This window comes from Suncus etruscus, chromosome 5 (assembly GCF_024139225.1).
Source record: "Suncus etruscus isolate mSunEtr1 chromosome 5, mSunEtr1.pri.cur, whole genome shotgun sequence".
Taxonomy (NCBI): domain Eukaryota; kingdom Metazoa; phylum Chordata; class Mammalia; order Eulipotyphla; family Soricidae; genus Suncus; species Suncus etruscus.
The window spans coordinates 119,096,952-119,110,166 of NC_064852.1; the positions used below are offsets into that span (position 1 = coordinate 119,096,952).

Consider the following 13,215-nt stretch of genomic DNA (forward strand, 5'->3'; position numbering starts at 1 on the left):
CTCCTTGGCTTTAGTAGTGTTCGTTAGTAAATTGGGAGTACAAAGAGCATGAACTTCACAGAACTGCTTTGAGGAAAAAATGTTCATATGCACATCTAATTTATACACTGTCTTTTCTAACCTATACTTGAATTATTTTAGGGATGGATAGTTTAGCACCTCATAAAATAGCACAATCCAGGGTGAGGACCCTTTATTTAAACTGGCCCCTGTCTATTCCCTTGAAATTAACACCCATCTGGCCTCGTTTATTTATAAAGGAGAGCCTTTCTATAGAATTAAAGTAGGGTTCTAGCCCATGCAACACAAAGCTAGCCATCTCTGGAGAAGAGGGCAGAACAAGCCCCCCATCCCCGCATCACCATGCCCATTGCATCCATCACCCAGAATCACCATTTTCCTGAGGGCCCTGACTCATCACCCCTCTATGATTCTCTTCAGGGACACCAATCTGACCAAACTGCAGGTACGCTGTTTCTTGGGCTGATATCACCAGGGTATTTTAGAGGAAGTGTGGGTACCCTCCCCCACTTTGACCCTGTTATCTTCCTTCTCCCAGAAGCCCAGGCAACTGAGTACAAGGCCATAACATAGTAGAATCCATAACAGTGCTTTCAATTTCTAGGCAACTTTATTTGTTTGATGCTGCCATCCCAATTTAACAGAATGGGTAGCTAACAACAAAACCTAACTAAACCTTCTGTCATTGTATTAATGACTTCATTGGAGATACAATAATTTTCACAGGTGTGCTTACTACTGGTACTTTTTCTTTTCTTTTTTTTTTAAATCTTTTCCTTTTTTTCTTTCTATTTTTTTTTTCAATAATTGCTTTCACTTATCTGGAAAACAAATGTATTACGGTCAACTATGTGATGCATTTTCTTTAGACAAAGTAAAAAAACAGGATTCTAGGTGAACAGTATGTTTGCCAATGTACTACTGGGCTCAGTGTCCTGGACAGTGTCCAGCAGAAGGCCAAAGTGCTCAGCTGGGATCACAATCCAGGGCAGACTCATCTCCTATTGACATATTCCAGACTTCAGTAGTGTTCCTCGATGAAGAAAGCCCTCAAGCCTTTGAAGCAAGCTGGTTGCTGCCAGGTTGTGATATAGCTTACAACTTTTATTTTGTGCTTTATCTGATGGCCAGTTTAGCACTTGGCATCAGAAGTCATTTTTGCAGGTATCTATACACACTTTAAGTTTCATTAATGAACAGTGCAGACCCCAATGCCCAAGGGGTTCAGTTTAAGATCAGTTTAAGATCAGTTTAAGTTTAAGGGCATATGGAACACAGAGAATGACATACTGTGTAGTACACGGTGGTGATATTTTAGATCACTGATGTCAAGATCCCCAAGTCCTGAAATGATTGCCACCAACAGCCCAGTATACCTTCCTCACCCCTATATTTTCAATGATCATTTCAAACAACTGTCACTTTAGGACTATCCCAGCCTCCCCACGAGCAGAAGAAAACAAATTTGCTCAGACCTCTGTTTCTAAGATATGTGTGTTATTTCTCCTGCTCACTAAAAACTTAACCATCAGAAACAGGGCATTGCACAAAATGGGTCTTATTAAAAGGTGAAAGATTGAATTTCAACCTAAAAAAATGTGACAGGAGGGCAAAGCTTTCCTATCTCATCTCTTACCCCCAGATGGAGCCCCTGCAAGTTATTTCTTTCTTATTTTCAAGGATGGATTTTAAGGGAAGCAGTTGGGCCTTCCTGCTGTTGTCTGGGGATTCAAGGTCAAGAAGTTAAACTTCGAAATCATTAAGAACTCTAGCCTAATTGTTTTATGTGTATATAAAAAAAGAAACTTAAGGCCTTGATGCTTTTATTTGGGCCAATTTGCTGAAACCCAGCACTCGACTTAAAGGTGACGGCAGCCTCCCTAATTTGAAGTCACAACTGCCAGGTTCCATCACGACGTCAATTCTGGATAATGCCAAAATATCACAACTTGATGAATGAAGAAGCTGATTAAAGCTGGTGAGGAAAAATGCGAGGAAAGCCTCCTTCACATGTGCCTCGAGTCTTTTATCTAAATCCCAACACTGATTTCGAAGTTAACAGATATTGATGAGGTCATGACTCGATGCTAGTTTGCAAGCTTGGTTCTGGGAACACAATGAGGCACCATAATCAAGAACAAAACAGGGGCCGGCGCAGTGGCGCTAGAGGTAAGGTGTCTGCCTTGCCAGCGCTAGCCTAGGACAGACCTTGGTTCGATTCACCAGCATTCCATATGGTCCCTCAATCCAGGAGCAACTTGAGTGCATAGTCAGGAGTAACCCCTGAGTGTTACTGGGTGTGCCCCCCCCCAAAAAAAAACAAGAACAAAATGAATTTTTAAAAATCACCCTTCTAGCTTTTACAGACTCTACAGGTATAAGTATCAAGTGTTTTTTATGTTCCAGGGTTCTCATATAATTTAAAGATAGTTAACAAGGTGCACCAATGTTCCTGAAAAGCTTATATCAAGCCAGAGAAGCAAAAGGACACAGTAGTATCAAAGAGGACCTGAAGATCTAAAGGAATCCTGCAGACACAAAGGCAGAGAGGACCAGTGACAGAAACATGGTCAGGGCATGTGAATTTTGAATTTGGACATGGAGATTAGGACAGAGGAAAAGGGAAAAGACATCCACGGGTACAGCATGAGAAAAAAGGGCAAAACAGTTATTTTGGATGAGCAACAAGAGCTAAATAGTAGAACAGAAGAGGCAGGTGAGGAAGAAGAAAACAAATGATTGAGTTAAATGTGGATGAGAAAACACATTTTTTGAGGGGGCTGAAAACCAAGCTGAGAGGCTAGATTTTCTGTCCAAGGCACTCTTTCTGGGGGCAGAAAGAGGGGTAGAGAGGGCTGCTGGCCTGTGAAATATTTGAACCACAGAAGAGATGACTGGCTTCTGAGTCAGATTCACCTGAGTTCTACAGTCTTCCTGTAAGACAGTCCCAAAGACACAATGGGATGCTTGAATAAAGGTTAAGAATCAAAGGGCAACATGGGTATCAGTTATCAAGGAAAATGCAGGCATGAGTGAAGGTAATGGATCTTGGTGTCCAGCTTTACTGAGATCTTGAAAGCAAGGTCAGGGAAGGTTCAAGGTTCCCAGCTTTGGTGATCAAGAGAAGACTGGACTGTCGTAAGGAAGAAAATGTTTTTGACTGTGAAGAGTCCTGGGTTAGCAGGGAATGTGGACAGGACATCATGTGTAGCCTTTAGCCTGACAGTGGGACTCCTACCCTGATGGGACCAGAGATGACACAAGAGATCAAGGCTGATGTATTCGAAGGAAAAAAAGGCCTTTCCATGGAGAAACTTTCTAACTCAAAAATGAAAATGCTAAATATTAACAGATAATGTGTCTGATAATAAAACAGAGAGAAGCACATCTTCGCAGATTATTTTATTTCACTACAGCTCTCGGGGGGATCCTATCCATTATAACGCAGAATAAACTTTTGTAGAAATTCAACATATGGTCTATTTACATAACAAGCATCACAACTCCAAATTAGCCATTTTGATATGTCAAGGAAATAACACCTTCATAGCAGATTACTTCAAAAAGGGGGAAGCAAAAAAGGAGAAAGATTCATTTTTTTTTGCCTATAATTATGTTTACCAGGATTTTAACTGTTTGTATCATGAGAATCATCCTTTAATTGTATGATTCCACTCGAAGGCAAACCAGTAATGGAATGAATGTGCTGAATTACTCACAATCATTTGGGGGGATTAATACACAGATGCCTTCACTTAAATCTGGTCAATTCATCTGCTTGCTATCTATCCTGGTATCTGTCTACACTCGGGAAAGATGCTGTTCTGGGTACAAAATTGATAATGACGATATACTTCAGTCAGCAAAAACAACAGTAAAAGATGATATTGTGTGGATGTACCACAGTTTCTTTATCCTCTCATCTGTTCTTGGGAACTTGGGTTGTTTCCAGATTCTGGCTATTGAGTGCTATAGTGATGAAATACTATGCAACTAGGAAAAATGAAGTCATGAAATGTATTTAGTATGGGTGGATAGGGAGTGTACTATGCTGAGAGAAATGAGTCAGAGGGAGAGGGATAGACATAGAATGATCACACACATCTGTGGGACTAAAAAATGATAGTATGGTAATAATATTCAGAGACAACAGATATAAGGGCCAGGAGGGTCTGTCTATGTAGGAAGCTTTCACAAAGAGCTGGGGAGTGCAGTTAGGGCAGAGAAGGGACCACTCTACCTATGACAGTTGGACATTATCACTCAGGACGATGACTATGTGTTGAAAGGAGGTAAAGTGTTATGCATGATACCCCTTCAGTATCAATACTGCAAACCACAATGTCTAAAAGAAAAGACAGGCAGACAGATGAGAAAAATATCTGCCACACAGGCAGGTAGGGAAGAGAGGAGAGGAGAGGACAGGAGGGCTACTGGGGCCATTGGTGGCAGGAAATGTGCACTTGTGAAAGATGTTGTACATGTATGACTGAAACTCAATCATGAACAACTTTGTGACTTTAAAAAAAAACTAATTGTGTTAGGAACAACCTTGTAAACCATGGTATTTAAATAAAGTAATTCCAATTCCTTTTTTAAATAACTACAAAACATCTACAGAAAATGACTAGGAAAGAGGAGCTATGAGTAAGCAGTATTTGTCTAGACAAACCTTCCTCTCCTCTTCCCATATGGCAAGGCAGGAGGCAGCAGCTTAGAGCAACTTCATCCATTTTATCAAAAACAGTGGTCAGAAGGTCCTGTTCTAGCTCATCTCCTAAGATGTTGATAAAAATTGTATAAAGATGATAAAGACTCCCTTCTAGGGATGTTCTTTGCGGGGAGTAAATGGGGGATGCAGGGATACTAGGGAATCATGTGAGGCCCAGACCCCAACTTGCTTTAGACTCCATAGGCTGAGCTCACTCTGGCCTCCAACCTTGGCATTTTCACGCAGCGCTGAACGTTCATAGTTAATGACAGCACAATTCTAGCAATAAACTGAAAAAGGGCTCGAGGATTCTCCTCTCCTGATCATTCCCAGGGCAGAACTGTAGCAGGTGCCCAGAAAGACCTTTCTTTCCCAACTTGAAATAAAATTTAATATAGCAGAGACAGGAATGTAAAGAGGAAAAATTGACAGTTTTTCCTCTTCCTTTCCCAAATGTTAAGATTTTACCGTCCTCTTAAATATTCTCTGTGTTCAAGTGGTTCTATTTTATGCCAATTATCCTTTGGGATGTCTAGTTGGTGTGCATAAAAAAACAAACAAGATACAGAATTTGACACATTTTTTTTTGTTCTGCTGCTCCATAAAATAGGTTTGAACAGAGCTTGAGTTTAATACAAAACTCGTAATTAAAGACAGCGGTATTATTTGCTTTGTCAAATAGAAAAAAAAAAAATCCAATGTTGGGTTTTCCCACAGTTAGAGATCCAGCAAATATAGATCATCACAGATATTTTTAAACACGACAGTTAATCTGCCCTCATCCCCACAACACGGCATAGCTTGCTGGTTAAATGACAATTTTATATAAGGTCCCTCAAATACTTGATCCAGATGGCAATTAAGATGGTAATCTTAATCTGTCTTGGTAAAGAATCGTCCAAAATCACCAGCTGGATTATTTGATTTTTCTTTCTTTCCTTCCACCACAAGGTGATTTCAGACACCCTGTTCCTTTTCCCTGTCATTCTGTATACCTACTTAACCTCCAGTGGGGGAAACCCAATTCATCACAGAATCAAGAACCAGCTAACGCATGTCTTAAAGGTGACCCGACCCTGCTCTTCCAAATACCAGCATCAAAATCTCTCTGTTCTCAAAGTTCTAAAAAATCCAGCTCTCCCTCCTTGATTTAGGCGAGGATTGGTAAAGTTGTGATTTCTGTGTGTGTGTGTGTGTGTGTGTGTGTGTGTGTGTGTGTTACATTAACAAAATGTTTAAATACACCGTGAAAAAATATTCTACATAATTTATTTCCCCTCCCAAGACTGCGTCTGCGTTTGAACTTCCAGGTTTCTGAGCCTTAGTTCCAAGAGCCTGGTGCTCCTAGTCCACTCGCTGTAGAACGGGGAAATGCGGTCCAAGAAAGCAGCTTCCCAGGGCACAGCTCGGACATTCACGACCGTCCCTGGAGAGCTGGGAGCCCCCAGAAGTCGACGCACTCCCCCAACCGCCGCACCCCGAACCCCAACCCCCCAACTGGCCGTGTCCACTGGCGAGGGCGCGGGAGGCACGGAGTCGCCTCCGGGAGCCCGTTAGGATCCAGCCCAGCACCGACGCCTGCGATGGATGATGATGCCCCAACCGGGCAGCGAGCGAGCGGGCGAGGCGGAGCGGGGGACGGACCAGAGAGCGGGGTGCAGAGCCGCGGAGAAGTGGAGCGAGCGGGCAGAACTGTCCCAGCGCCTCCCCAACAGCCGCTGCCAGGGTGCCAGGCCGCGGACCCCGAGTCCACTTGTTCAGACGCGCGGGCGCGACCGCATCGTCCCGAGACCGGGACGCAGCGCGGGGTGGGGTGGGGGGCCCCCGTTTCTCGGCCGGCGGGCGATGCAGGGCGCGGATTTCTGGAGGACCTGCATCCGAGCCGCTCGGAGCAGCGAGCGCGGGGAGGGCAGGTCCCGGCCGAGCGGGCAGCTCGGCAGCTCGGAGCCAGAGGGCGGCGCAGAGACTCCGAGAGGACCGGAGTGTCGGGGTGCGGGGACAGAGGCGGCGGGCGCTCCCCCAGGGCTGGGGGGGGGCCAAGACGAAGGGGAGCCGGACCGGCCGCCCGTCCCCCGACCCGTCGGGGACCCCCAATCGCTCCCCGGGCGCGCAGAACCGCGCAGCGCCCGACTCCGCTCGAGCCGCGCGGGGCCAGTCCGGGAAGGACCGAGACCGCGGCGGCGCCGAGATGGGGGGCCACACCCTGCGCCCCGGGAGCCGGCGGGGGCTGGGCGGCTCCGGCTGCGGAACGCGAGGCCCGGACCGAGCCGCCACCGCCGCCTCTTCTTCCTCCACCTCCTCCTTCTCCTCCTCCTCTTCGTCCTCCGTCCCGGCCGCGCAGGCCCCGCCGCGCCCGCCCGAGCTCCGCGTCCCATCCCGAGGTCCGGGGCTGGCACGGGGGAGACCCACGGGGGTCCCTGCTTACCTCGGGGCCGGGCTCCGGCCGTTCCGTCCGTCCCGAGCCGGGGGGCGCGGTCGGCGCCGGGGGTTCAGCGGCCCCTGCGGCGCCGAGGGCGGGACGAGCGGGAGCCGCTGCCGGGGCCGCGCGCCGTCCCGAGCTCGCTCCGCGCACCCCGCGCTCGCGGCCCCCCGGCCTGCCCGGGTTCCTTCCTGCAAGGACCGACCCAAGTCGGGCTCGGAGCTGCCAACGCCGCCGCCCGGGCCGGGGCTCGGCCGTGCCCGCCCCCCGATGCCACTCACCCGGGCGCACACGCACCCCCGAGCCCGCGCCCCTCGCTCCACCGGCGCGCACCCCGGTCGCCGCCGCCGCCGCTCACGCCTCTCGCCGGGGCTTGGAAGCGGTTCACACGCGCATTCTGACACACATCCCTTCCCTCCCCACTTTCTAGAAGAATCCCCCGTACCGCTTGCATTCCCCACTTTGCACGCCCACCTCCTTGGCTTCTCCCCCACCAAACCCCCTTCCTTAATCAGTCCCGCTTATTCCAAGATTTGGGGTGGGGAGATGAAATCGCAGCTCACACGTGTTGCAGAAGTGTCCTCCACCCGTGCCCTGGAGAATGAACTTTGCCCGCGCCCCCCTGGCCCGACCCCCCCGACTCATCATTGCATCCCACCCCAGCCCCAGCACCCCCAGCTCTGGAAAGGAAGGTGCTTTCCGGGGGGGGCAAGCCAAGCTCACCTGGTCCGAGAGCCAATTTCCAAATGACCTGCCAATCGGGGCGCCGAGAAGGATTTGGGGTGACCTTAGGCTCCCTAGGGCGGCTGGTGCGCGCGAAGCTCCTGCAGGCTGGGTGGTGGGAAACGGGTGTAATAATCGAGTTCCAAAGAGAGAGAGAGAGAGAGAGAAAGAGACGCCCTGGGTGGGCGCCAGCCCCGGGGTTCTTGCCTGGGAGGGGAGTCCAGCCCGCGGGGAGAGGCAAGGAAGGCAGTTTCCTAGTCCTATCCGTGATGGAAGCACTTTGGAGAACACACCTCTTCCAGAGGCAGTCGAGTGAAATGCAGGCAGTTTTCCAATTCAGTTGTTGTGTTTCAGAGGGTAATTTCTTGGCCTCCCTCTTGCTCGATGCATTTAACTCTCAGTGGCTCGTGGGGAATCAGAGCCCCTTGCAAATAACAGACCCCCCTGCAAAAACTGGAGATGCCTTCGCGCGCGCACACATACACCCAAACTCTCAAACTCAGTTTTCACCACCACCACCACCACCACCACCACCACCACCACCACCACCACCACCACCACCACCACCACCACCACCACCACCACCACCACCACCACCACCACCACCACCACCACCACCACCACCACCACCCAACCCCCACCACCACCATCCGACCCCCCCCACCCAACCACCACCACCACCACCACCCAGCTCACCCCAGGGGACCGCAGAATGGGACCATTGTTTGATGTTCAGTAATTTATAATTTGAAATGAAACACAAAAACCTTAGGTAAAGTTCAAGTTTGTTAACATAATATGTCTCTGTTGACAGAGTATAGCCATCATAAGAAATCGAGCTCCAAGTGAAGGAACTTATCATTGGTTTATTTGGCTTCTTACCCGGCTGGCTGGTGTATGGATCATGTAATTATTTCGCAGGCATTTGTAAATACTGGTTTAGACCTTCAATAATCAGACCAAAAAGGTGTTGTTTATTTTTTAACAGATAAACTAAAGTACATAGAGATGAAATAATTTATCTAAATTATTTATTTACACAAATAATTATGATTTAATCATTTAGTTATTTAGCTAATAGAGGAAAGGTGGGAACCCTCAAACAACAACTGTGCCCATAAAACAGGAAAAGTTGCTTCTGGAAGTCTTGTTAGATAAACATATAAAGAAGACAGTTCCTATTGCTTGCTAAATTCAGGTATAAACTGTGAATTTTAAATTATTTAGCTGGGAACTGGTAATTTTTATATCCTCTGGCAAAATGTTTAAGTTGGGAGGTCTCCCGATAGCTAGAATTCCAAAATGAATAATAAATTGCCTAAGAAGGGCTTTGGAATTAACATTAAACTCAGTCTTCTTTTCTTTCTATTACCACCTTATAATCTTCCCAGGACTCCAGATCTAACAAAGGCAAAATGCTTTTAAGAACGAATACAACTAGGGGGAAGAAATGTTTTCAGACACAGGTAGCCGGCCTTTTATGGTTGAGGGCTATTTCCCAGCAAGTAAGTAGTAGCCATAGAATAACTCTTATGTATACTCAGTACAAAATTGTCAAGGCATTGAACTGATGGAAAAAAAGTTAATGGGAACTAGGAGTATAGTAGTAGCTACTGTACCTCAAACTAGATGAAAACATTCTCTACTGGGGATAGAAACTAACCTGAAAAACAGCAATTATAACATAACTTGAAAAAAATAATTACAGCTTTTAAAAGTTAGCTAAGGGAAATCAACCTAAATCAGACTTTTAAAATATTTTATAGACAGTGAATACCCAGCTTAAGTCTTTTGTTATTTAAATAAATTTACTCTAGGAAAAATTAAAATTTCTCTTTCTGGGAGAAAAGGTTTAAAAGGATATTAAAAGTATGTTAAAATTGTTATATCAAATAACTCACAAAGATCTATTTTAGAGGGGCTGGAGCAGTGGCACAAGTAGTAAGGCGCCTGCCTTGCAAGTGCTAGCCTAGGACAGACCGCAGTTCGATCCTCCAGCCTCCCATATGGTCTCCCAAGCCAGGAGCGATTTCTGAGCGCATAGCCAGGAGTAACCCCTGAACATCACCAGGTGTGGCTGAAAAACCAAAACAAAAAGAAATCTAAGTGATTTTAAAAGCATACGAATTATATTCTCTTAATTACATGGAGTTATAAAAAAAGAAATAAAATATAAAATATGAATGGCTTAATATTGTACTAAATATTGAAAAATTCTTTGAAAGTAACATTATTTGACATTTTGATCAGGTTATCTGTCTAATGCTAAGTAATACTCTTTTCAACGTGCTTTTTTATAATTATCATTGCTAGATCTTTTTATGTGCAAGAGGAAATTCTCTTTTCTTTAAACAAACAAAAATCATAGGAGTAAGCATTTTTCTAAGGATGAGAAAAATTATTTCCTTATTTAGGTGGAAGGGATGCCCAAGAGGCCAGAGTGGACCTGATGGTGGGTTCTCAGCCATCTAGACCCAAGTTTGAATTCAAGGGCTTGGGGTATGGGGTTGCTCAGGGCCTACAATGCTGGGAATCATTCACACCCTGAGGACCTCAAGGGGCCCCAGTTCTACAGCCCAGGATGTGGAGGAATATGTGGATTTAGGGATTGCACCAGTCAACTGCATGCAAAGAATGTGTCTTAACTCCTGTAGTATCTTTTCAGCCCCTGGCTTTGAGCTTATATTTTGATATAGCTATTTTAAGTGTGTCTGCTTATTCCATCTCTATTGCTACTTAGACCCATTTCCCCAGGTGTTCATTGTTAGCACAGGGGAGCAACTTCCTGGTCTTCCTTCAGGATTACACTTTATTTTAGCACTGATTTTATTTCAATGCCATATTATTTTCTCATTCCACCCTAGATTCTTTCCACTCTGAGATTATGCCTGACCCTCTGGTTCTTTAAGTGTGGCCATTTGGAGCATCAGAGTTCAGATTCATGGAAGCAACTCAGATCCCAAGAGCCTCTTTGAGGTCATAGTCAGTTATCTATTTGAATGACATCTGGGAAGTGGTGGTGACAGAGTGATGTTAGTTGCTAGGCTCCAGATCCCTGAACCACGAAGCTCTAGGCATTATTCAGAGCTGCTGAAAACTTGATCATTAGAGAGAACCTTGACTTTGACTAAGTGCAGTGACTGGGTGGAATCTGGGGGTCTTTCTTGGGGAGGAGATGAAGGTGTCCTGTGTATAATGGCTCTTTCAGTTGTTCACAAATATTCCAGTCTTCTCGTAAACATGTGGTTCATGTGCAAGCCCCCATCCCACTAAAGCACATGTAACCTTTGACTTGTTTCATCCCAGGGAAAGTAAATGGAAGTAGTAATTTTAATCAAAAGTTTACATCTTGCTCATTCAAGCCTCAGTTTCTTTCTCCAACTCAAACCAGCAAGTTTCCCTGTTTGATCAATGAGAGTGAATGAGAACAACAGTGACATCCTAAGTAAAAAAAATAAATAAAAAGCAAGAAATAACGTGTTTCTCTCAGTCATTGGGGTTTAAGGGATGTCTTGCTTCCTCATTACAATTTGGTTTAATTCTAATTAAAACTAGGGAGGAAGAAACCAATTGAAAGGTGCCTTATGATAAATAATGAAGGTCAATAATTTCAACAAATGCTTTTTCTTTTTATGCCTGGATGTGCCACAAACATTTGATTTAATAATATTTTAAATCAACTTTTAAGTGGTTTAAATAAAAATATTTAAATAGAATTTCCTGGCTTTCTTTGTCCTCAGAACAATTCTGTCTGAGGCAGATAAAAGTTTGAAACTCCACTTGCATGCCCCACCCATGGAAAATTCCCTGAATCATTTCTCTTATCCACTTTCCAGGTACAAACTAAGGACTCTGAACTGATGAAGTCACTGACTCTCAGGGCAAATTCAGCAAAACTGTCTATAAAAGGATCTTAGAGTAAAATATATTTGGATTTGAGTTCTCTTTTGCAACTACTTAGTTCTGCTGTTTCGCAGGAAAAAAGTCCAGAAACTGTATACAAGGTACGTAGCTATATCAAAATTACATGTTCTCTAGGAACCAGGCTTGGGCCCCTGTAGACTGTGGACCATATTGGCTTTTTTTTTACCTAGAGGAGGGTAGAATGCAAATAGAATAAATGTGTCTCTTGGTCACTCTGGTGTTCATTTCATATATACACCCACATTTGAACTATTATGTGAGTTTAAGAAACTAGGGCCCAGCTCACTTCATGAAGCTCACCACAAAGAGTGGTGAGTGCATTTATAGAAATAACTACACAAAGAACTACCATAATCATGTGAATGAATGAGGGAACTGGAAAGCATGTCTGGAGTACAGGTGGGGGTGGGGTGGGATGGAGGGAGATTTGGGACATTGGTGGTGGGAATGTTGCACTGGTGAAGGGGGTTGTTCTTAACATGACTGAAACCTAATCACAATCATATTTGTAATCAAGATGTTTAAATAAAGAGAAAAAAAGTAAAAAAAAAAAAAAAAGAAAAAAGAAACTAGGGCCCAAGCAGTGGTGCAAGCAGTAAGGTGTATGCCTTGCCATCACTAGCCTATGACCACGGTTTGATCCCCAGCATCCCATATGGTCTCTCAAGCCAGGAGCAATTTCTGAGCGCATAGCCAGGAGTAACCTCTGAGCATCACTGATGTGGCTCAAAAACAAATATTATATATTATATATAGATATATATACATATACATATATACATATATATTAAAAAGAAACTTCTTACTAAGTATAAGTAATACATAATTATTTTTTAATCTAGGTGGGCTCTTATGATCTACAAAAAGGAGCAATAAAAGATTAGACACAGGGTCAGAACAATGGCACAGCAGATGGGACTTTTAACTTACTCATAGTCAACCCTAGTTTGATCTCCAGCATCCCATATGATCTCCCGTGAACCCACCAGGAGTAATCCCTAAGCACAGAGCCAGGAGTAAGCCCTCAATACTACCAGATATTATACACACCCCCAATAAAGACTAGACTTTTTTCAATATCCATTATCTGCATAATAATAAAGAAATATCATGACAGAAGTTATACAAAAACATTAGATATATATGACTACATAAAACAACTATCTCTGTACAGGGAAAAGTGTCATAAACAATGGCCTAATGGGAGCAAATCTACACAATGATGATTTAAACAGAAGAAAATAGAGGCAATGCAAATACACAACAGAAAAGAACCGTTTGTGGTTCTAAAAGAAAATAGGCACAGAATATTAAAAAATGATTCTTAAAATGAGGAATATATACTAATATGTACTATAGGAAACATAACCTCAACAATGATTAGAGAACAAAGAAAAACAAGATGTTATTTTTTTAC

The 13,215-nt window shown here is 44.5% G+C and overlaps 1 protein-coding gene across 4 annotated transcripts in view; it reads right to left on the reverse strand.

Moving 5' to 3' along the window:
• SPATS2L (spermatogenesis associated serine rich 2 like) overlaps positions 1-7,992 on the reverse strand; it is a 229,700-nt gene extending 221,708 nt beyond the window's left edge. Inside the window, exon 1 of one of the 4 annotated variants that reach the window (XM_049773217.1) lies at positions 7,875-7,992. The gene's annotated coding sequence lies outside the window, so the exon portion shown is untranslated. Of the gene's footprint in view, positions 1-7,157; positions 7,244-7,874 lie in introns of those variants that run through there. The other 3 variants (XM_049773219.1, XM_049773220.1, XM_049773218.1) reach the window with 3 other exon arrangements.
• Between the last annotated feature and the right edge of the window lie 5,223 nt (positions 7,993-13,215).